We start from the raw sequence: 24,131 nt of genomic DNA on the forward strand, positions 1-24,131 counted from the left end.
TTCACCCTGGATTTCACTCTAGCCACCCTGAGTTAGTGGGCAGGCGGAGAAGGACTAAGAAGGTGTTTGTGTTTTGGCTGCTAAAGGATCTTGCAGTCCCAGCTCTTCAGAAAGATCATGAATAATATTAATTCTGTATGTATAAAGTAGCACATAAGAATAATGTCTGTAGGCAATGTTGAAATTAGAATTTAAAAGTGAGATTGTTGGTCTAGAAGCACAAACATGGTTGAATGTTTTTTTTTAAATTTATCATTATGATTGTTGTTATTTGTTTTATGGTAGCAAATGGAAACAGTTTTCCCTAGGCTGCCCCAAACTGACTCCTAAAGCTGTCCATATAAAAAGGGGCAGTTTTTCAAACAGTGCTTCTATGGTTCAAAAGGGAACTTTTGGAGTTTTTAAACTCACAAGTGTCCTGGGAGATGTTTACAACTGATGCTGCTACAAAGCCCTGTTGCTTTGCAAGTGAAAGTATGAGGTGTTGAGTAAAAACATTCTCCTGACTGTTCTCTCTCTCGGCTCCCAGTACTATGGTCATGGCCACAGTCACATCTCAGCCTCCATGAGAAGACCCTGCTTGGAAGTTATCAGTCACTGATGAAGTCACTTCTAGCAAAGCTAGCCTGAAGAAATTTCTCATTGTTAATCTTCTGATAAGTACCCTCACTTGGCATTTTGTCTCCCTTACCCTAAGGGAAAAAAAAGATGACCAGTTTCCTGTAAAAAGAGCATTTGAAATCTGAGAGCCATGAAATATGGGTGATTTCCATCCTGGTGGTCATATGCAGAGTTTTTGTCCCCCTCTCTTGGCAATAAAAAGAGGTTTTATTCAGGAGCTACTGTGATAGGGAAAGCAACTTCAGTGAAGACCTCGACTCTATTATTTTTTAATTTTTATTTTTTTATTATTCATATGTGCATACAATGCTTGGGTCATTTCTCCCCCCGCCCCCACCCCCTCCCTTACCACCTACTCCGCCCCCTTTCTCTCCCCCCTACCCCCTCGATACCCAGCAGAAACTATTTTGTCCTTATCTCTAATTTTGTTGAAGAGAGAGTATAAGCAATAATAGGAAGAAACAGGGTTTCTGCTAGTTGAGATAAGGATAGCTATACAAGGAATTGACTCACATTAAAGTCCTGTGCATGTGTGTTACCTTCTAGGTTAATTCTTCTTGGTCTAACCTTTTCTCTAGTTCCTGGTCCCCTTCCCCTATTGGCCTCAGTTGCTTTTAAGGTATCTGCTTTAGTTTCTTTGCGTTGAGGGCAACAAATGCTAGCTAATTTTTTAGGTGTCTTACCTATCCATCTCCCTTGTGTACACTTACTTTTATCTGGTGATCAAAGTTCTACCCCCTTGTTGTGTTTGCCCTTGATCTAATGTCTGCATATGAGGGAGAACATACGATTTTTGGTCTTTTGGGCCAGGCTAACCTCACTCAGAATGATGTTCTCCAATTCCATCCATTTACCAGCGAATGATAACATTTCGTTCTTCTTCATGGCTGCATAAAATTCCATTGTGTACAGATACAACATTTTCTTGATCCATTCTTCAGTAGTGGGGCATCTTGGCTGTTTCCATAACTTGGCTATTGTAAATAGTGCTATAAACATGGGTGTGCAGGTGCCTCTGGAGTAACCTGTGTCACAGTCTTTTGGGTATACCCCCAAGAGTGGTATTGCTGGATCAAATGGTAGATCAATGTCTAGCTTTTTAAGTAGCCTCCAAATTTTTTTCCAGAGTGGTTGTAGTAGTTTACATTCCCACCAACGGTGTAAGAGGGTTCCTTTTTCCCCGCATCCTCACCAACACCTGTTGTTGGTGGTGTTGCTAATGATGGCTGTTCTAACAGGGGTGAGGTGGAATCTTAGTGTGGTTTTAATTTGCATTTCCTTTATGGCTAGAGATGGTGAGCATTTTTTCATGTGTTTTTTGGCCATTTGAATTTCTTCTTTTGAGAAAGTTCTGTTTAGTTCACTTGCCCATTTCTTTATTGGTTCATTAGTTTTGGGAGAATTTAGTTTTTTAAGTTCCCTATATATTCTGGTTATCAGTCCTTTGTGTGATGTGTAGCTGGCAAATATTTTCTCCCACTCTGTGGGTGTTCTCTTCAGTTTAGAGAGCTTTTCTTTTGATGAGCAGAAGCTTTTTAGCTTTATGAAGTCCCATTTATCTATGCTATCTTTTAGTTGCTCTGCTGCTGGGGTTCCATTGAGAAAGTTCTTACCTATACCTACTAACTCCAGAGTATTTCCTACTCTTTCCTGTATCAACTTTAGAGTTTGTGGTCTGATATTAAGATCCTTGATCCATTTTGAGTTAATTTTGGTATAGGGTGATATACATGGATCTACTTTCAGTTTTTTGCAGACTGCTAACCAGTTTTCCCAGCAGTTTTTGTTGAAGAGGCTGCTTTTTCTCCATTGTATATTTTTAGCACCTTTGTCAAAGACAAGTTGGTTATAGTTGTTTGGCTTCATATCTGGGTCCTCTATTCTGTTCCACTGGTCTTCATGTCTGTTTTTGTGCCAGTACCATGCTGTTTTTTATTGTTATTGCTTTGTAATATAGTTTGAAGTCAGGTATTGTGATACCTATAGGCCAATCTCCTAAATGAACTTTGATGCAAAAATCCTCAACAAAATAATGGCAAACCGAATTCAACAACACATGAAAAAGATTATTCACCACGACCAAGTAGGCTTCATCCCAGGAATGCAGGGGTGGTTCAACATACGAAAATCAATAAGCGTAATAAACCACATTAACAGAAGCAAAGACAAAAACCACTTGATCATCTCAATAGATGCAGAAAAAGCCTTTGATAAGATCCAACACCAATTCATGATAAAAGCTCTAAGAAAACTAGGAATAGAAGGAAAGTACCTCAACATTATAAAAGCTGTATATGACAAACCTACAGCCAGCATTATACTTAACGGAGAAAAACTGAAACCATTCCCTCTAAAATCAGGAACTAGAAAAGGATGCTCACTATCTCCACTCCTATTCAACATAGTACTGGAATTCCTAGCCAGAGCAATTAGGCAGGAAGAGGGAATAAAAGGAATACAAATTGGTAAAGAAACTGTCAAAATAACCCTATTTGCAGACGACATCATCCTATACCTTAAAGACCCAAAAAACTCTACTCAGAAGCTCCTAGACACCATCAGTAGCTACAGCAAGGTAGCAGGATATAAAATCAACATTGAAAAATCATTAGCATTTCTATACACTAATAATGAACAAACTGAAAAAGAATATATGAAAACAATTCCCTTACAATAGCCTCAAAAAAAAAATCAAATACCTAGGTTAAACCTAACAAAAGATGTGAAAGACCTCTACAAGGAAAACTATAAACTTCTGAAGAAAGAGACTGAGGAAGACTATAGAAAGTGGAGACATCTCCCATGCTCATGGATTGGTAGAATCAACATAGTAAAAATGTCTATACTCCCAAAAGTAATCTACATGATTAATGCAATTCCCATCAAAATTCCAATGACATTCATTCAAGAGATTGAAAAATCTACCATTAAATTTATATGAAAACACAAGAGGCCACAAATAGCCAAGGCAATACTCAGTCAAAAGAACATTGCTGGAGGTATCTTGACTCTATTTTGGATACAGCAGAGACCAGTGGAGATAGCCAAGGAGCAGGAAAGCAGTCAGTGGATTAAAAATTACTGAGAGGAAACGTCAGGGATGGGAGATTCCAGTTAAGCAGATTTATTAGAATTCTTGCTGAAGGCAAGATACCAAGGACGAGAATGAGAAGTCTGATAACATATTAAGGATGATCACACATTGAAGGTGGGAGGTTCTCTTAAACTGAAGTAGCAACATGATCACTACCACTGAGCAATTCAGGCTGGGCCTGGAGGGACCCAGGAAAGGCTCTTGAGAGGTGACTGATACTGGCTTCTTGGCTGTATCAATCTGCCCTGCTGACTAGCTAGGACTGGCACTGTAGGACAGAAAGGACTCATTTATCAATTGTATGAAGACAGAGTCACAGAACAAGGTTGGTGGAGAGAGGAGGACAGAGAACAGATGGAAGCAAGTCCCTTGGAAATACAGAAATGATAATATTGTTAATAAAGACATATTTTTTAGCACATGTGAATAATAAAAGAAAAAAAAAGACATATTTTTTAAAATCTGAAGCAAATGACCTTTGTGTATACAGGATCCCTTTTTCACATGCAAAGATCTTATTCTAGAATCTTGCTGATAATTTTTGGAAGCTGAGAGGTTTTGCAATATTGTATAAAGACAGCTGCCTTTTGATTTGATTTTAAAATGATATCCTGAAATACTATAAAATTTAAACACAGAAAACCAAATTTGAGCCAGGTGAAGTGGCTCACACCAGCTACTTGTGAGGCACAGATTGTCATCCCAGCTACTTGGGAGGCACAGATTGGGAGGATCATGGTTTGAGGCCAGTCTGTGCAAAAAGTTAATGAGACCACAGCTCAATCCATAAAAAAAGGTGTGGCGGTCTACACTTTAATCCCAGTTACGAGAGTAGCATAAGTAGGGGGATTATGATCCAGACAAAAACAGGGACCCTACCTGAAATATGACTAAAGCAAAAAGGGCTAGGTGCTCAAGTGGTATAGTGCTTGTATAGCAAGTGTGAGGCCCTGAGTTCAAACCTAGTATCACCAGCAATACCAAAAAACCAAGCATTTCCCTCCCCATCATATTTAAACTCTTTGTTTTCTAAAAGAGAGAACTTAAGTCTTTAGTTTATTAATTTTAATGCAGATTAAATAAAAAAATTGTGAAAATGGCTTCTGGATGTAAAGACAGACTATGGTTAATTAGGTACATGCTACATAATTACAGAAATAACACCAGGAGAGAACTTATAGGTCAGAATTACTGTAAGAAATATTAACACATGAACTCCTACAATGATTCTATGAGGGAGGGGTTATGATTACTCTTCATTTTACAAATGAAGAAACTGAGTCTCCAATATTTTAGGGAGTTCAATGATTTGTGCAAGAAAAAATGCTTGTTTACCTATGCCAGAAAGAGGCAGAGCTAGAATGGGAACAAGGCAATCTGGCTCCATGAGTGACACCTTCTAATCACCACTTGGCCAAAGGAGAAATTGAAGCATGGGAAGGAAGGCCTATTGCAAATTGCCTAACCTGCTCTGGGTGGTTGTTCTTTGGCTCTGTGCTTATGCATACAGTGGAGCTAAGCTCTCTGCAGCTTTTCCCTTTCTACGTTTTCTCAGATTCTTTTCTTTAGCAACCCCTGAGGAATACACTTGAAACAAGTTCTCTTGGTTCCTGTATCTGCTTCCAGTGGCCACCAAGAAAGTACCACATCGGATGCCATGGACCCTTAACCCTTCTCAGGTAGTCAGCCCGCCCTCCGCTTTACTGAGTCAGAGAGACTAGATTCACTAATTGGTTTACCTGCTATTGTTCCCCACCCCCAAAATGCTTAAGAGGCTGTGCATGGAGTTGCACAAAAAGGCTCTAAAGTAAACCTGCCACAAAAGAAACTCTTGGCTTTCAGCCATCCCCGGAGGTCCTGAGAGATGCTCTGGCTTCACTGTGTTTCTTAGATTTGAGCAGCAACTAAGCTCAGAATCCTGGAAGTAGTCCACAAGGCCCTGCTCTTGCCATTATGGAGAAGCTTCAGATGGTTTTGAGTTAACAAACCATTGCTCTAAAATCTGCTCTGTCCTCAGTCTCCATGTCCTCAATGGAGTTGAAAGTCTGAAATGAGATATACTGTGGTTTTGTCTCTTTATTGCCTTTTTCTAAGAAGGTAAATGTTCACCTAATTTTAGGTTTACTATCATGATGTCTAAATTTCTATGTCTGGGAGGAAGGAGATTCCAAGCACCTTTAAAATAGGTTAATTTATTCCACCAATGGGCTACAGAACTTTTAAAAGTATTACAGAATATATCTGGACTACATATTTGTAAGTTGAAAAGATAAGTTAGCACCTTCCATATTTGAGCACTGTTCTATATGCCAAAGAAGGAAGGCCTTATGGAAAAGGGGTCATCTGAAGGAAGAAAAGGAGTAATCACAGAGATGTTGGGAAAAGACAAGAGAATACATGTGTGGCTGGCATGGAGGGAAGTTGCGAGAGCTAACAGGCTCAACTGTGTGAGTGCTACCAAGGACCATGGCTAGCTCCACATGAAATGGAGCAGCTATGAGGCCCAGACAGCTGGGACTCATGATTCTGGGAGCTCTCTGGTCTCTGTGGACAACAGGCTGCAGGGGCCTGCACAGAAGCAGGGACCAGTCAATAGGCAAATGCAATAACCAAGGGATTTGGACCATAATGGCATTGGTCAGAAGTGGTTGATTTCTATAACATGAAAGGTGGAGTTTTTCATGCATGTATTTATTGTCTCTTCACTAGCATTTCAGTTCCTTTGGCCAGCCTTGGTCTGTTTTGTTTTCTGTATCTCCAGGACCTAAATACAGTAGCTGGCACACAGTGTTTATAAGTATCTGTTAAATAAGTGACAGTACCCATCAAAGTGCTGTCAATGCTGAGCTAGGACCCCTACCCAGGCCTTTCTGACTCCCAAGCCCCAGTTCATGACTGTGCTACTCTGCTTCACGCTAACATTCCTTTTTATCAGGAAAGGTTAGCTTTTCACCTGCACTAAGTTGTACTCAGTGTAATATACTTCTCAATATCTGCATATGAACTGTGTCACCAAAGACCTACTGTGTAGCAATGGTATATGGAAACAAGAGGCAGTGGTGGGCCAGGCCCAAGGAGCCATATTTCAATGCAACCCTTGATCTGCTTTTAGTTCATGTGTGCACACATGTGCACACAGAGGATTTACTGTCTGAGGATGCCAAATGTCAATGGTTAGACAAATGGCAGTGCTAAAGAAGTGGAAAATGAGCCAGGAGTCTTTCAGGAATCAGTGAGTGGGGGTGCAGGGGGTAGAGAAGAGGGGGCACAAACAGATGAATAATGAAATTATTTTAGAACTGTGTTAGCCAAGATGAGTCATAGATTCTGAGAAAAGTGGATTTCTCTAGAATTTAAGGTGATTTAATTACAAATTTAAAACAAGGTGGACACTGGTGGCTCATGCCTATAATCCTAGCTGTTTGGGAGGCTGATATTAGAGGATTGTGGTTTGAGACCAGCCTGGGGCATGGTGGGGATGTACAGGAGTTCAAGAAACTCCATCTCAACCCACGGCTGGGTGCAGTAGAATGTGCTATCATCCCAAGCTACATGGGAGGCTGAAATTATGAGGATCACAGTTCTGGGCTAGCCTGGGGGAAAAAAATTGTGAGATTTCCCTATCTCAACAGAAAAAAGCTGGGCATGGTAGTGCATGCCTGTCATCCCAGCTAGGGAGCTGGCCTGGGCAAAAAGAGAGCCCTCTCTCCAAAATAACTGGAACGAGAAGGGCTAGAGGCATGGTTCAAGTCTTAGAGCACCTGCCTAGCAAGCACAGACCACTGAGTTCAAACCCAGTACCTCCAAGCAAACAAGCAAACAAAACCCCTCAACTCTCTAATAGAGAGGAATTGGTGTGTATGTGTGGGGAGCCTAAAGCACTGGTACATTCTATAGCCTGATTCTAGCAAAGCCAATCTCCCATGCTACCCTCCATCAGAGGGAAACAGCTCAATGTCCATCAGCAGTTACTAAAAGTTACCTGTACCTCAGTTTATCCACCTGTAAGAAGAGATATTACTCATCTCCTAGGATTCTGAAATGAGGATTAAATGAATAGACACAAATGTTCAAAATAGTGTCTGGCTCATCTCGATCACTCACCCTTATTGAACACTCCATCTGCACCTAGTGTTTGGTCTCTCACCAGCACGCCAGCAAATACAGGAGAACACTAATACATGGCTAACCACAGTCCAAAAATGTTAAATGAAAAATTCTACAAATAAACAACTTGTAAGTTTAAATAACATTTATTACAGTATATTGTGACAATTATTCTATTTTAATATTAGCTACTGTTGCTAATCTCTTACTGTGTGTATAACTTATGAATTAAATTTTGTCCTAGTATGTATGTATGGGACAAAACACAGTATTTCATACTTTTGGTACTATCTGTGGTTTCAGGCATCTAGTGGGGTTCTTAAAACACATATCTCGCAGAAAAGGGTGGGATTGCCGTGTCAAAATTACCTGTTCGTTCGGGTAAGTAAGAAGGACAATCCCTTCCTGGTGGTTCAGTCACCAGAAGAAGCCTTGTGTTATATGCCTGGGGTTCATGAGATGAACGTGGAATAGCGTCATCAAGAACATAAAGCAACCGAAGCCAATGTGTCAGGGATGAACACACCCAAGAATAACGATATGTACTTTTGAGTGTTATATGTAACTACAACTTTTAAAAGAAATTCTGCAACTTTATAGAATATCTATTTTGTTCCTGTATCATTACCATGAACTATTCAATATAAATCTATTTGATCCTTGGGGGAACAGCAACTGTGGGTTGTAGGAACAATTGTTTCAGATCAATAAAATCCCTTCCTATAGATAGGTGATAAGACAAAGGTGGAATCTCTCAGAACTTCTGCCTCATATCACAGCAATAAGCCAGGAGAATATCATCTCCCTATACAAATATTAGCCTTTGAGTTATTAGTGAGTCTTTCTTTTCTTAAGGGATAGGACATGGTTATTAAAGACCCAGAGATCAGACCAGAGCAAACTTATTAAGTGTGCAGATGGCACTAATGACAGGACAATTGTGAGTTACTTTCAAACATAGCATACCAAAATAAGGGGAAAAGGGCTGAGGGAGTACCAGGCCTTTTAAAGAGGACGTGACACTGAGAAGAAACTATGCTCTCCTTTGACATTTATCTTGCTTTTCTTCTTCATGAAGTTTTTGCAAAGAATGAACCTAAAGCAATTACAGACAGGAAGACCTATGAAATGTCATTAAAGATCTATGGCCAGTACATACCTTTTCATTAATGAATCATTCTCAGTCACTATTTTCTTTCTTTATTGCTATAGTCTGAATTGTGATCTCCTAAAGTTCCCAGGTTGAAATTAATCACCAATGCAATGACCCTAGGAGGCAAGGTCTTTGGTGGGTGATTAGGGGAGATTAATGCCCTTCTAAGGAGCTGAAAAGGACAGAGTTCTACCCTTCTATACTGTGAGGATCTAGTGAAAAGATGTCCACTTATGAACCAGGCCATGGGCCTTCAGTAGAAAACAAACCTGCTGTTGTCTGTCTTGAACTTAGACTTCCCTGCCTGCAGAACTGAGAAGTAAATATCTGTTGTTGAACACATCAGATGACAGCATTTTGTTATAGCAGCCCAAATGGAGTAAATCAGTTATTTTGAAAGAAAACTATTAAAGATACCTCAAAATAATAAAGTCAGATAATTCATTCGGGATTGCTGCTCGAAACACATTGCTAGAAATTATTCTGGTTTAATGGAAACCAGCACTCATGGAACAGGACAGGATCAGGCTGTGGCTGCAAATCAACATGGCAGAGCCCACTGGGGAAAGCCCAGGGCCTGGCACAGCAGACCTGCAGTGCCATCCTATACTGTGAGAAACTTTGATCACCACCCAGGTGATGTTCAGCTCCAGGATGAGTGGCATTTTACTAATTCTAAAACAAATGTTCAAGGTACAGACTGACATAACTCAGACTTGGGAAGTCTTACTTTAGATAAGGAACATGAGCATCCATGGACTCAGGGATCTGAGGGGTCCTGGAACCACCTCCTCTTAGAGGTAGTTTCATGTATCTACTGACCGTTACATGGATCACTATAGGAAACATAAACACTGCCAATCATGTCTACTTTTTTAGATTTCAACTCCACCTGGAATCAGGTGGTTAGGTAGTAATTCACAACTCCCCAGTCCTTTCACAATTATTCCAACTTCTAATCTATTTCACAATTCCTACTTTTAAGTTCAAAGATGTAGCAAATAAAATTTGAACTTCACCTTAAATGTAGGCCTTATAATAAGAAAGCACTGAGAGAACTCAGGAGTAATGCGCACACTTCCATGCTGCCATATGGATTTTTTCTGAACTCAGAATTATTTTTTAAATATATGGGTAAATGAGAGTTGACATGGAGGCCACACTAATTTGCACATTTGTAAGAAATACACAGACTTGTACATAAATACAAAAATTATTATTATTATTGTTATTATTATTGGTGGTGGTACTGGGGTTTGAACTCAGGGCCTATACCTTAAACCATGCCTCCAGACATTTTTTGTGATTTTTTTTTTTTAAGATAGTGTCTGTGAACTATTTGCTTGGGCTGGCTTCAAACTGTGACCCTTCTGATCTCTGCCTCCTTAGTAACTAGGATTACAGGTGCGTGACCATAAAATTATTTTTACAAGGGTTAATCTGTTTACATTATTCAAAAGTATAATATTTTTCCTGACATAAAATTTACAAATCACCATAATCAAGCAACAATATCCAATCAGATCAATTATAATGCTATCTTTAGAAGGATAAAGTTCTAAAATAGCATATAGAAGGTTTTATGTTTGGCCTATGGTAATTTGGAATCTATTCTATAGCATCTTTTATAGCTACTTTATTTGAAGAATGATGGCCACCAGTGTTGCCTCTCTGTATCTTTCCTTAAGGTATTTGGTACAATTTAACATTATTGTTCAAGTAACAAGTTAAATGCCTTATACATAGCTGTCTTTCTGTGGAACTTTTCTCAAAAATGAAAAAAAGTGGTTATTTTAACCTAATTTTCTACCCCCTGTTGATCTGCATTTGAAAGAATAAAGGAAGTGGAACACTTGGCCAACAATGCAGCAGAAATCAAGTTTTGAAATAATTTTTCCAGAAGAAAAACAATACTTATTCAAGGGCTCCAAATCTCAGTTACATAGAGAGAAAATGCTTTGTTTTCTGAGTTGTATTGCACAGCAGGCTGAACATAGCTAATAACAGATTGTTATACATTTCAAAATGTAAATTTCAAATGATCTCACTCAAAATGTAAAGTATTTGAGGTGATGGGTATGTCAACTGGCTTGATTTAGTTATTCCACACTGTATTCATAAATCATAGCTTCACTTTGTGCCCCCAAAATGTACACAATTATAAATTATCAATTTACAATAAAGAAGAGAAAGAAATGATAAGAAAAAGAATGCTACTAAATAAAATACCACTGAAATATGGTTACTTTTACTTAAACTCAAATTAAATATCCATTATACATAAACAACTGCAACATTTGTTTTAAATTTTCAACTATGATTCACTCTTGGAATCTCTGAAGAATTTTAAATTTTAATCATTTTAACTAGTTTGTTTTCTCTTTCTACTATTTAAAATGCACAATAATGTCATCAGTTAACTCTTACCTATAAAATAGATTATTTTCTTCTTTTTCAAATCAAAGCACTCAGCAGCACTTCTGGTTTGAGTGAGTTACACCAGTGAGTGCATTCCATTCCCACCTGCCCCAGCCAGAACAAACGAGTACCATCATAAAGTCATCTACTTTGGAGGGTTTCTTGAATAAATAATTCTGAATAGTCCAAATTACTTTTTAAAAAACTAAATAAATAGAATGAATTTCCATTAGCTCCAATCACAAATTACTTCTGTGGTGGAAGCTTTGGGTCTTTGTGGCATCCCATAACTCAATCTTTGAGGGAATTCTGTTCCCCTGTGTTGTAGGTAATGATAGAGAAGAGCCATCACAGGAAACATACAGGGACTGGTGTTCCAAAATTTCCAGTTGGCTCTGTTCTGAGCCACTTCTGAGTAAGTCGCAGTAAGCTGTTTTCTCCAGGCCCCAAACTCATTCCCATAATGAGGTAGTTGCATAGAAATAAAGGCAGGTTAATAGCCCCAAGACAGTAGGGTATTACTTAGTCTAAGGGTAAAAACCATGGCAGGCTGCCTGCTCTGGCAATACTGCAACCTTCTGTGATTCTGATGGCCCTGGGAATGTCCGCTGGCCTTTTGGGTTCCCCACAGGCATCCTTGGCACCTTGCCACTGTCCAGGATTCCTGACCTTCCTGTCTACCCTTCTACAACTGTGGCAGTGGAGCACTGCTGGAAGGAGTGTGAGCAGCCCAGATACCAACAGGCTTTCCCTTCCCAACTGCCCTCACTCTGCCTGACTGGCAAGCAGTAAGCGGTCTGGACAGGATTAACACCATAGAAAAGGAAACCATCATTTTCAGTGCCGTTCTTAGGAACAGCTACTGTTCCTTTCTTTAAAACCAATAAGTAAATTAAGCCCTGGAGTCTTAAAAAGTAATATTTATGTAGACTCTCACCATGACCAAATTTGTACAGAAGAAAATTATTCCTATAGCTATTCTGTTAAAATTGTCAAATTGGATTTTAGTCTTTCTTGTTGCTTGAATTCTTCCTCTATAACTACCTGATCACTGATTCAAACTTGCATTCATTCACTCATTTGGCCCTCAGTAAACACTTATTTATGGTACAAAGGCTGTGGGCCAAGTCTGGAGCTGTATCTTTGGGGTGGGCTGGGAGTGATAAGACACAGAGGCGATCAAGCTCTAGTGGGGAAGGTAAAAATGCAGTAGGCAGACTATAATAATGCAGTGTGATATACTATAAAAGAGGTAAATGAGGAAAAAGTGCTTAATCCAAATTCTATTCACTACCAGCTACATCCTGAGCAAGATGGCCTCCTCTACTAGGCCTGTAATTGGGTTGGACAGCACTGTTGGGCAGGTTGACATGATGTTTGTCAAGTGCCTTGTGCACAATGGGCACCCCACAAACAAGAGTTCCCATGGCTGTTAAGAGTAACTTACTTCTACAACCCAGGTGAAAATGTAATGAAATTCCTGGGATGGGTGGGAAAAAATTCTTTCACATTTTAACTGCAGCTCACTAAGTGGTGAAGTGGAAGGAGGGGTAGATACTCTAGGCAGATGGAGCCTTCTGAGGAAGTGGACTAATATGAAGCTAGACCAGAGTAGGATGAGGAACAAAACACAAGTTGAAGCCAGGAGTCTGCAGTGGAGAAGGCTCTGCTCCCCTGAGCTTCACACTTGGGGGGTTGGGGGTAGTGATGGAGCCCTGCTATTCATTGTCCTGGAGCAGAGGGCACCAGGCCAACGGACTGCTATAGGACTTTGGGGGCAGGAACAACAGGGATTCTAAGACATCCACTGTCTTGAATATGCCAGAAAGCCCCACTGGGCAGTGGAGCACATGGAGAGGTTCCTTCTGTTTGTTTAGGTCAGGCTGAAGGTTAAAGCTGTAGGGAAGTAACATCAGCTGTCTTTCTGTCACCTCCAACCATTCAGAAGGTCTCACATGTGTGTGAGCTGGGTAAGCTTCATACTTCTTCCTCTCCTTTTCCTATTCCTGAAATTGCCCTTGAATATGGATGGATGTAAAAACAAACCAAATGTAAGAATTAGCAAGGAAACATTTCTGACTCCTTTCTTACTCTCACTTGCATTTTCTAGTTGCTTAGTCTTCTGTAGTCTACACCTCAGATGCAGACCAAAATGTTTTTGAGTAAGAACTCAGGGGGGTTTTTGAGGGTGGAAGTAAGGCTAATAAGAACTTAAAAAACTAAATACAAATACATGTATACAAAGAAAGCTAAACCCTAAAAGAACAAAACCAATTTGTTGCCTCATTCCATGTTGGCTTTGGAAGTCACGTTAGAAAAAAGTTGCAAAAACAGTGGAGAAAGTCCAAGTTCTCAATCTGAGATTTACTCTGAGGTATGTTTAAGTCAGCTGCATTCCCCGTACATGATTAAAGCAATCTTTAACAGCACAAACATTCCCTGAACAAGGCTTTTCATTACTGTACGTAACCAAGCATACTGTTGGTCTGAGCCCTTCAGAGCACAGTGCAATGATGCGGTATCCACTGTGGGCATGAAGGGGGCCCTGGCAACCAACTCCCAAACTGTAGTCACAGTTCCTTTCTCTTACACAGACCACAGCATGGGATCTGATGAATTAAAAATATCCAGAGACTCTTTGTATTATTCATTATACTAACATCTTTCAAAATCAACCAATTGCAAGCTTTAAATTATAGGGATGTATTACAAGGCTGAATGACACAGGTTTTAATTATTTTAAACTTTTCAAAATCAAAACATTCTGGATGCATATTTCAAAATACACCAGGAACCCCACAGCTTGTTGACTGAAACTAGCAAACAAAACTACATTTCTTACCCCCGAGAGACAAAAACTGTCATTAGAACTTGTTCTGAATAATGCAACAATTTGGCTATTTGCCTGTACTTGTGGAGCCCTCTTTTAATGTTGCAAAATGTATTTCACTAAAAAGAGCCACAGAAATGTGAGCCTCCAGAATACTTAATTTAGGGACTTCTTGAAAAGTAAAAGTAACAAATATTAGAAGGCCAAAGCAGTTCTATAAGCAACAAGGTATCATTGATCACAACTGCCCCTCCTGAATGGTGGATTCTCCATTTACCAATCCAACTAATTGTGGGTTAAAAATTTGGTGAAAAACTTCCATTTATATTGAACATGTACAGACATTGTTCTGGCCATTATTCCCTAAACACTACAGTAAACGACCATTTACCTAGTATTTACATGGTATTAAAAGTAATCTAGAGGTGACTTAAAGTATTCAAGAGGGTGCACATAGGTTACATTCAAATACTACACCACTTTCAGTATCTGAGGAGTTTGGTATCCCACAACCATATAGGAGGGTCCTTTAACCAATCACCCACAAATACCAACAGGGACCTTTAAAAGGCTAACCAAATACTTGAAAATACTGACAATAGCAAAGAGTATCTGTGATTACATTTTTTAGTAATATAAAGTCCACATGGCAACAGGATTTGTCCATTTTTCACTACAGAGAGTTGACTATAAAAATAACCATATAAAACTAAAACTGTTCAATTTGTAGTGAATGGCAAAAGTGATCATTGGTCTGTCATCTTTAAAAAAATTGTCAAAACTTTAAACCTCTTATTGTCAGAATGAGCAGTATAACTTAAAATACTATAACTAACAAACACACTGACTTTTTTTTGTATTTTTGTAAGGAATTATGAAGAGCTAGGATAATGCCTGCTTTATATACCCATCATAGAGCATATACGGGATGAACATCTTTTCCTATGCTTTGGCCAATTGTCCTTACAAAGTCTGGGCCAGTTTTCATCTCACCCTTTTTGCTTTTAATGTCCTGTTCTGAGTATCTGTCTCTGAGAGTTCCTTTAATGTACAGTTTGCTGATGATACCACTTTTCTGGGATATCTTCATCCTTCTGTGACACAACCTCCATCAATCATGAGCTGATGAGTCTGCCTTCGCTCAGTTGCTCCTGCATGTTTAGAGTCTCTAGGAACGAGATGGAGAACGATGGTAGTATCAATATCTCCTCTGTCAGCTATTTCTTCTACACACATTTGATTCAAATTTCACTTCCAGCATCATTACTTTTCATTACTCTCCTACATTACTTTCAGCTTCATTGGCCAATTCTCTCTTTTAAGTATCCAGTTTTGTAAAACTTCACGAGTCAAGGAAACAAGGAGGCAAAACTGCCACACCCCTTCCATCTGTGTGTGGACTGAATTAGCGATGACCACAGATGCATGACTGATATGATCATGGTTAAGCACTGGCCATTTATATACTGATTTGTGGAATGAGGACTAACTATGAGGTTTGTACTCTATGCAGTGACAATTATCATATCATGGTAATTTAAATTTGACCTCTGGTGTTAGGGAACTGGTTTTATTGAGTTAAAGCACGGCAACTGAAATATGTGCTGATTGGAACCATGAAAAGGAAAGCATAATGATTAGGCAGAATTAAAATCCACTAGACATTGTTCTAACTCAATGGGCTGCAAGAGTATTTTGTATTTATTTATGCTGAGGCAACAACAACCAAATTCCCAAGCTTTGCACCAACATTTGGAGTTGAAAGGGCATCAAAGTATAGGAAAAGTGAAAAAAAATACCATAAAAATAATTCAATCACCTTTTTAAATGTAATAAAAATTAGGTCAACAAACAATAGTAGATAGTAGGTGCATTGTATCCACTGTCTCACTTAAGCCACACAACTCTGCATTAACTGAAGCTTATAGATGGTAACTAGCTTGCCTGCAACATCAGTCTGCTGTTAAGTGATAGGGCTGTGATAAAATCCAGGTATATCTGGCTACAGAATTTGCTGGAGAATTTGTTCTCCAATCTTAGGTAACATGGAACCTGAAGCAATTTTAGTGCAATTTCATGTAAAGAATAATATAGAAGACAATGAGATATAAGGACTTCTTGAAAACATCTATCACATAAAAAATAAAGATTAATAGAAAAATTGCATGGAATAATTTCAAAAGTAGTTAAAATATTATCTTTCAACATAGAAGATGGTAAGCAGATTGACTTTTAACACAATAAATTTTATATGCTATTTAAAAAACTGATAACCACTATATTTTTAATTCAGTTCCACTCTATACCCCAGTCTTTCCCTCCATCCTCTGATACAAAAAGTATGACCAAGATAATGGTTCATTTGTAAAAAGGCTTATTTACATTTCATTTTTATTTATTGTTTCAATAGATTGTTTTCTACTCTTCTCTGGCATCCAGCCTTTTCTCAGGTGCTCTATAACCCTCTTTACTGAACTTCCTTAAACTCTTCAGCACCCTCAAGTTGTAGAGGTTTTGTTGGAATTCTTAGAGAACAGGTGGGACTACAATGTTCCTTTCTAGTACAATTCCAACTTGCACTGTCAAAAACCATCTTTATCTAGTTAATGTTCTTCTTAGGTTGAGAAGTAAACCTTGAAAGACCTGGTGCTGCAGAAAAATCAAAACATGAAACATGACTATGCAGAGAAGCCAAGTTTAAAATGCTGGACAGAGTTAAATGTCACCTTCTCAGCTGGGGTTGTAATCAGTGGTAATATGCTTGCAAAGCACCTATAAGGCTCTGGGTTCTAGCCTCAGTAAGAAAAAAAAATCTCCTGTTCACTGTTTCATTCATTCATTTAGCAAATACATACTGAGGAAGCCCAGCTCAAGGCAGGATAAGTGAATCAAAGAATGAGACTGCTCCAACTTCCATTGGACAGTGCTCTAGCTAGGTAAGGCAAGCAGACAATTAATAATGAACAATGTGTTAGGCCCAGGTAGAGAGCATTGCAGAACTTCAAGCAAAGGCACTAAAGAAACAGTGCATGGCTGAGGGAGACAGGGAAAGAAGGGGCTATCTAAAATGGTGATGCCAGAACCAGATTTCAAAGGACAGGACATTCACTTGAATCCTTATTCACCATCACATACATTCTATGGAATGCCAGGTTTGGAAACAGGATGTGTTGGAAATGTAAAACTAAGAGTCACTTTTGTACTTTTACTTCTCCTGGAGGGGGGTTAAACTTTATTATCTTAGAATTTACTACCAAGGTTGATTAGCATGTTTGTCTATAGAAATACACGGCATTCTCTCTATATCACATACTTTGAACCAACTGTAAGAAACTCTCTGTACATCCTGACAAAGTTCAACTAATTTCAAGAACTGAATGTTCCTTTAAGCAAAATCAGAATTTTGGCTTTACAAAGTTGTTTAATTTAGTAAGTCTTTTTTACCGTAAGTATTGCACTATATAATATTGCATAGATGAAATGGACTTTTCCAAACTACAAATCTGATGATATTATACTTTTTGAGCATCTCTCATGTTTTTGAAGGTTCTAGTCTGAGTGACTGTTCAGAATCCACCCTACTATATGAGGGGTCTTATGTGCTAGAAGGTAGGCTGTGCAGGTAGAGATGTGCAGGCCTGGTGAAGGACAGAGAGGTGGGAGCTCAGGGATGTGGAGGTACTCCCAATGAAAATGGGCACAAAATGAGAACAGTCACAGCAGAGGCTGGGTGTGGGGTGGTGGCAGGAGGAAGAGAGAAAGGATGTTGACTGCAGAGGCAGAGAGGAAGTCACCACAACTCAGCTCACCTGTTGCAGGATGACCTTGGTGGAAATCAACTTATTTGTTTGACAAATTCAATTAGCTTGATAGTAATAGTGGCCCAAATAAACTCCTTTGCATAGTTAGGAATCATGCTATTGGGTCCAGAGTAGTTTGCCACATTTAAAAATATAAGCCTAAATTCATGTGGATATATATAATCTGAAGTAAAAATCAGACTTGAGGAACATGTAATTGTATTGAAACTCAAATTATATAAACAACAGGTAAATACTCTAGCATTAAAATCAAATTCCATAATAAGAAGCTAGTATACTGTGGATTAATAATGTCCAAAGCTTTTGCTCTCAAACAGAATTGTGGGTCATCTTTCCCAGGTTCTGTCATCAGGGCTGCTCCTTCTACAACTGAGGCAGGGTGACTAGCCCTGAATTACACTAAAGAAATGGCAAATTTGTTTGCAGTCTGGATTTCTTAACATCTTCATTCTGCTTTCATATAAACACATTGCTAAAAAGTGTTGGTGAAGAAGTTAGAATTGTTGAATGAAAAGTAACGTGTCACTATGAAAGTAACATTCATAGTAAAGACTTCAAGTTTTCCATGTAGGGTCTGAGGATCTTCGAGATAGCAGAAATTCAAGTTGGCCAATGCTACAACTCCAATTACTGATTCAATGTCTCCCCCGGGAGTGAATGAAGTCTGTGCTTGGGGACTCCAACTATGATAGTTATTACTGCCACAAGGCTACAGGTACCAAACTGTGGCTTCAAGGAAACAGGTATCAAGACATGCAAACAATGGTGAGCCACAGGAAGGTGTGTGCCATTTAGAGTCATGGCTGTCTTACTGGCAGGTAACATCAATCTACTATAATTAAATCATAACACATAGACTACTAAAAAGATACTAATCCTTGAAACATGGAAAATATTAGATTCTGGAGAAAATCAGTTTATTTAGATTAGAATCAACATAGTTGTAATTAATAAATACTTTGATTTATTTAAATTACATACATAGTATTGGCCATGATGTTTAAAAGGGAAAACAAAAGGCTATTTTTGTATTAAAATGAAATTACCATTTGATATAAAGGTTAAGAAGACATTTAGAGAATTCACCACCATTTTGGAATAACAACTGCAGGCACAAATTTAGAAACAATTCATTTCTTCTTAGAATGAGGTTAAGATAGTATGATTAGAAATAAATGGACCCTCCAAGGGCAAGAACAATAAGACTGTTTAGTGAGGCGGCCAAGGAATAAATGCTCAAGACTTCATTTATTAAAGTTATCCTCACTAATTGTGCTTAATTTGTATTTTGATCCAAACACAAGATCTACTTTTAAATCACTGACTTATAGTACAAAACAACTCTTATTGTTACAAACATTTAAATGAAAATGAAGTTCTTAAAACACAGATTTTATGAAGCCCACCCCACATGTAATAGCATATGTTATATAACAGAAACCACATATTAAGAAACTGTATGAAATACATAAGAAATAGATTGTATATATGAAAAGTATGATAATATAATTGAATATATATATATATATATATACACACACACATACATATACATACTCATGCACAGTTTTTCTATCTGTGAATAAAAATGTTGCTGGATGGGTGGCTCCCCATCTCATCAAATGGTTGGGCACAGCGGTGTACACTTGGCATCCCAGCTACATGGGAAGCACAAATATGAGGATAACAGTCACGCCAACAACCCTGACATAAAGCAATAGTATCTCAAATATAACCAGTACAAAAGGGCTGGTAGAATGGCTCAAGTGGTAGAATGCCAGCCCAGTAAGAGTGAGGCCCTGGGTGAAGAAGTTAAGTGCTATTTAATGAAAGGAAAGATTATGTAGTTTGGAAAATAAATGAAAGCAGTGGTCATGCTGAACATTTCCTTTCTTTTCAAGTTTAGATGAAGGGCCCCAGTACCTTTAAACTAGCAGAAATACAAGTTGATTAATATTACAGCTTCAATTACTGATTTACTGTCTCTCCTTGGGGGTAGATGAAGACTGTGTCCTGGGACTCCTACTAAGATAGTTACTACTGCCTCATGGCTACAGACACAGACTGTCGCTGGCAGCAAGAGGTACAAGGAATGGCTATGTGCTGCTATTCACAATCATGGCTGTCATCACTGGTTGGTTATGTCAATACACAATAGTAAGTTACAGCATTGTAGAGTACCATCAAGAAATTAATCTCAACAACATTCATATTAAATTACAATAAATGTCTTTAAACTGATGTGGCATATGAGAGCACTCAATCTGCCCAGAAGGGACAGGAGAGAAGATCAGAACTGGATTACGGATTAAGCGAAAAACCGAAAGACTGAATAAACAAACTTACTTTCCTCAGTTTCAAAGATACATTTAAATGCTGCAATTAGTTCAGTAGTTAATTTTTAAGTCTGTATTAAGTATAATTTTCTAAATTTACATTTGAATGTTTAATGTATACCACAATTTATTACTATGTAATATGAGTATTTCTGTAATCCCTTGAGATGCTATTTGCAGTTTTCAACTAAGAAATTAGCTGGAATAGAAATACTGCATGCAAAATCTACTATCAATGGGGGAAAATGAACAGTTATGTATCCTGTCCCTGCATGTCTAAGAGGCAGGACAAATATAGCCTATTGCCATAAGGATGCTGGTATTTAAAGAAAAATTAATACATAAACAGAAAAGTATGATTAAATAAAATTACATTCCTCCAAATGAATCTAACACTATGCCCCAAACTTTGACATGAAAAAGTCAGTCTCAATCAGCAACAGAATGTGAACCTCTTAGAAATGGTGCTTCTGCCTTCCTAAGTATTATTATTAACAATATTAAACATAATATTATTCAGATGAGTCTATTTGTAATTTACATGAATGCTTTTCAAATGATTATGACTACTGAAAAGCTAGATATTAAGTATAAGACTTATTTTTATTTCTTTAAAACTAGTATAGAGCTAATATTCCTAGAACTAGCCAGAAGGGTTTAGAAACTAGTAAAGTTGTTTCCGTGGTAACAGGCTGTTTTGCAATGGAGAGGTCATGTCACACATTTCCTATAACCCAGAGACCAACCACACAGGGGGAGGACATAGATCTGCATTTTGGATTTTCAGTAGGGTTTTAATTTTGTAAGAATACTGAATGAGGTACATGGCATACATGTTTAAAAGTCTTCTAGGCTTAAATTTTTCCATGTTCTTTAATCTGCCAGTGACCATGGGGAAATGCAGAATGTTTTCTGATAAACGCAGAATGGTGCTGAAGTGATACACGGATTTCACTTTAAGTCAAGCTGTGGGCTACAGTTAACCTGATCACAAAATTCTAATGCTGAATCTTCAGAGCAAGGAGGGACTGAACCAAAGAGTGGACTTTTTAGCCCCCATATGTAGACGTGTTGCAATGAGCAGTCATAGTCCACAGGGGCTTCTTGAGCACCTGAGAGATGAGTGAGCTGTGAAAAATGTGCAGGGGGATGATGAGGAGCCCACATTTATGTGAGGAAGAGGCTACCCCCAACTGGAAATGAATGCAGAAGGTTCTAAATAACCTGGAGGATGTGCACATTCAGGAATGAGGGAGTTTTTATGAGGCATGTTTTTCTAAAAAGGAAATAATTTCATTCTGCTGTGCTTCAAATATAGTTCCATGCCCTTGTCTCATGGTGTTCGCCTTTTGGAGTACCACTGACATTTAGCCCACTGGAAAGACTATTTGGTTAAATAAACAGCATGATTAGCAGCAGGGCCCTGTTTAGGGAGGAAGGGAGCATCACACTTGTAATATTTCCTGTCTCCTGGCAGAAAGCAGCCTCACCACAGCGGGACTGATCTTCGGTTTCCTCATCTCTCCAGAGAGGATGCTGTGAGGATTAAGTGCGAGCATCTAGATAATGCTGAGAAGACCGCCAAGTGCATAGGGACCAAACAGTAATGTTAACCGCCATAATTATTATTGTTGATATTATGACTACTGTTAATATTAAAAATTAGACGAAGTCCTCTGTTAGGCCTTGTGGGGGAAAACTCAAGTCACTTTTTAAAATAATGACATGAAATCACTGAGGTGCTCAAAGGAACTTTCAGAAGAGTGTACAGATACCTTTGGATTAATTAAAAATAAAACTAGCTAACTGGCCTGCTAATGAATCTTGCAAATGTATGAGAAAGGTGGAAATCATATTACACAAGTAAAAAGGGTATAATTTTCTAAGCAATGCCATAATGGAAAAAAAACAAAACAAAACTATGTCTGTCTCCTTTCCACCACCAACCCTTGAAATGTTTCCTTCTAAGACAATCTTGTCATCTAAAAATAAATAAGAGTTATGTGAATTTTTACAATGATAAATAACTCAGAAGTGAAGCATCATGAACACCTCTGTATTATACCTATTTTCCAAAATCTCTGTATATCATCACAAAGTTAGAGTGCATAGAATTTTCCTACAATGAGTGTCTTTTCAAACTGTCATAATGATTTTGATTCTTATATTGGTCTTAATCTATTTGTCACACCAAATTGAATAATCCCAAAGTAAAAAAGCAAGGCTGCTGGTAAGAATGAGTGGCCAGGGAAATTAGTTTGGGTAGTAGAATGCAACACCTTTACACTCAGATTTCCTTTTGGAAAGCAAAAGGACTTCATAAGCAAATTAAACCACAAAACCAAAGTAGTGTGAATGGAAGACACCATGTTTTAAATGCTACAACTGAGGAAAGCAGCTGTCAGATATAAATATTCAACATCTACATACAGATCCCTGAAACAAATAAGGTTGATAGAAAGCTCCAATTTTCTCAGAATCATAGAAATCATAGCTTAGCCACGGATGACCTTCAAGTGTCAAAACAGTTTATGATCCTTAGACACTAATATTCACCAATTCAGGTGGATGATATAAAAAGGCACATGTGATCGGCAGTATTAAGACCCCATGGTTGATGTGAAATAAAACCACTTACCTGTGAAGGTTTTTATTTTAGCTTCCCTGTCCTTTGTTGGAGCATTTGATTGTCATCCTAAAACTTCAAAGCTTTACTGCAGAGTTTTCTCCTCTGCTGAAAGAATATTCATGGGATGAGTCTCTCATCCTGTCAAAGGCAGTATTTACGTACATGTGACTATAAAACTGTTGTAACAAGTGAAAACACCACAGATTTACAAGGAATCAAGTTTACAAGGCAGCAAGGTGATGTGCATGGGATTCACTTTGTAAGCCACATTTGATCAAAAAGCCATGTTTCACATTTAGAAGAAAAATGTCTGTCCTTAATGGGTTTTTGGACAAATTATCACTCAACTCCATCCTGCTCCTCTCATTCTATTATTCTGAGGTGATTTTCAGATTCCTTGTAACTTTCACACAGATTCTAGTATGCACTATTACTCAAGATTCATAAACCTTTTTAAAGTTTAGGGAATGAGAGAAATATAATTTGGTTTATTAAATGAAGTGTTCATATTCATAGCATAGAATGAAAAGAAACATAAACAATCCCTCTACTCAAATCTCTTCCAAAACTGAAAAGAATAGACAATATATTATAAAAAGAATTCAGAATTTAACTATGAGAGATAGAGAGAATCCTGCCTAAAATGTCACTTTATTGCTACAGTTCTAAACTAGATATATGACTCTAAATATCATCTGGAACTGGGAATTTATCAAGTTAGTAGGGTAATGTAGAGAACTAGGGAGTGACTGGGGACGAAAAGAATCTGTTTTATATAGACTCACTGAATATACATTGCAAAATGAGATTTAATGGAAAAACTAAAATTGAGACCATTATTTAAAATTAAGTGTGAAATATTTATAATTCTAGCAATACTGGAATAGCTGTAATTTTTTATTCTGTGCTTTGATTAAAATATGTATTATGACATTTATTTAATTTCATTTTATCAACATTTGTTGGCCCCTTCCTATAATCTAATCAAGGGCTTAAAGTAGGTATTTGGAGCTAAGTATTAGGTATTAGGGAGTTTTACTCTCTTGGATTCATCCTACAGCTATATTTTTGGAAAGCTGCAAATTAATTTTGTAAGTCAAATCATATCTTTATATTAACAAT

The 24,131-nt window shown here is 38.0% G+C and overlaps 1 protein-coding gene across 11 annotated transcripts in view; it reads right to left on the reverse strand.

Moving 5' to 3' along the window:
- Positions 1 to 24,131, reverse strand: part of Fam110b (family with sequence similarity 110 member B) — a 135,672-nt gene that overhangs the window by 28,629 nt on the left and 82,912 nt on the right. For 3 of the 11 annotated variants that reach the window (XM_074068646.1, XM_074068651.1, XM_074068645.1), the window contains one exon: positions 15,217 to 15,391. The exons of 6 other annotated variants lie outside the window; for them this stretch is intronic. The gene's annotated coding sequence lies outside the window, so the exon portion shown is untranslated. Of the gene's footprint in view, positions 1 to 15,216; positions 15,392 to 23,018; positions 23,112 to 24,131 lie in introns of all 11 variants that reach the window. 2 more of the 11 variants (XM_074068647.1, XM_074068648.1) reach the window with 1 other exon arrangement.

The sequence above is a fragment of the Castor canadensis genome, chromosome 3 (assembly GCF_047511655.1).
Source record: "Castor canadensis chromosome 3, mCasCan1.hap1v2, whole genome shotgun sequence".
NCBI lineage: Eukaryota > Metazoa > Chordata > Mammalia > Rodentia > Castoridae > Castor > Castor canadensis.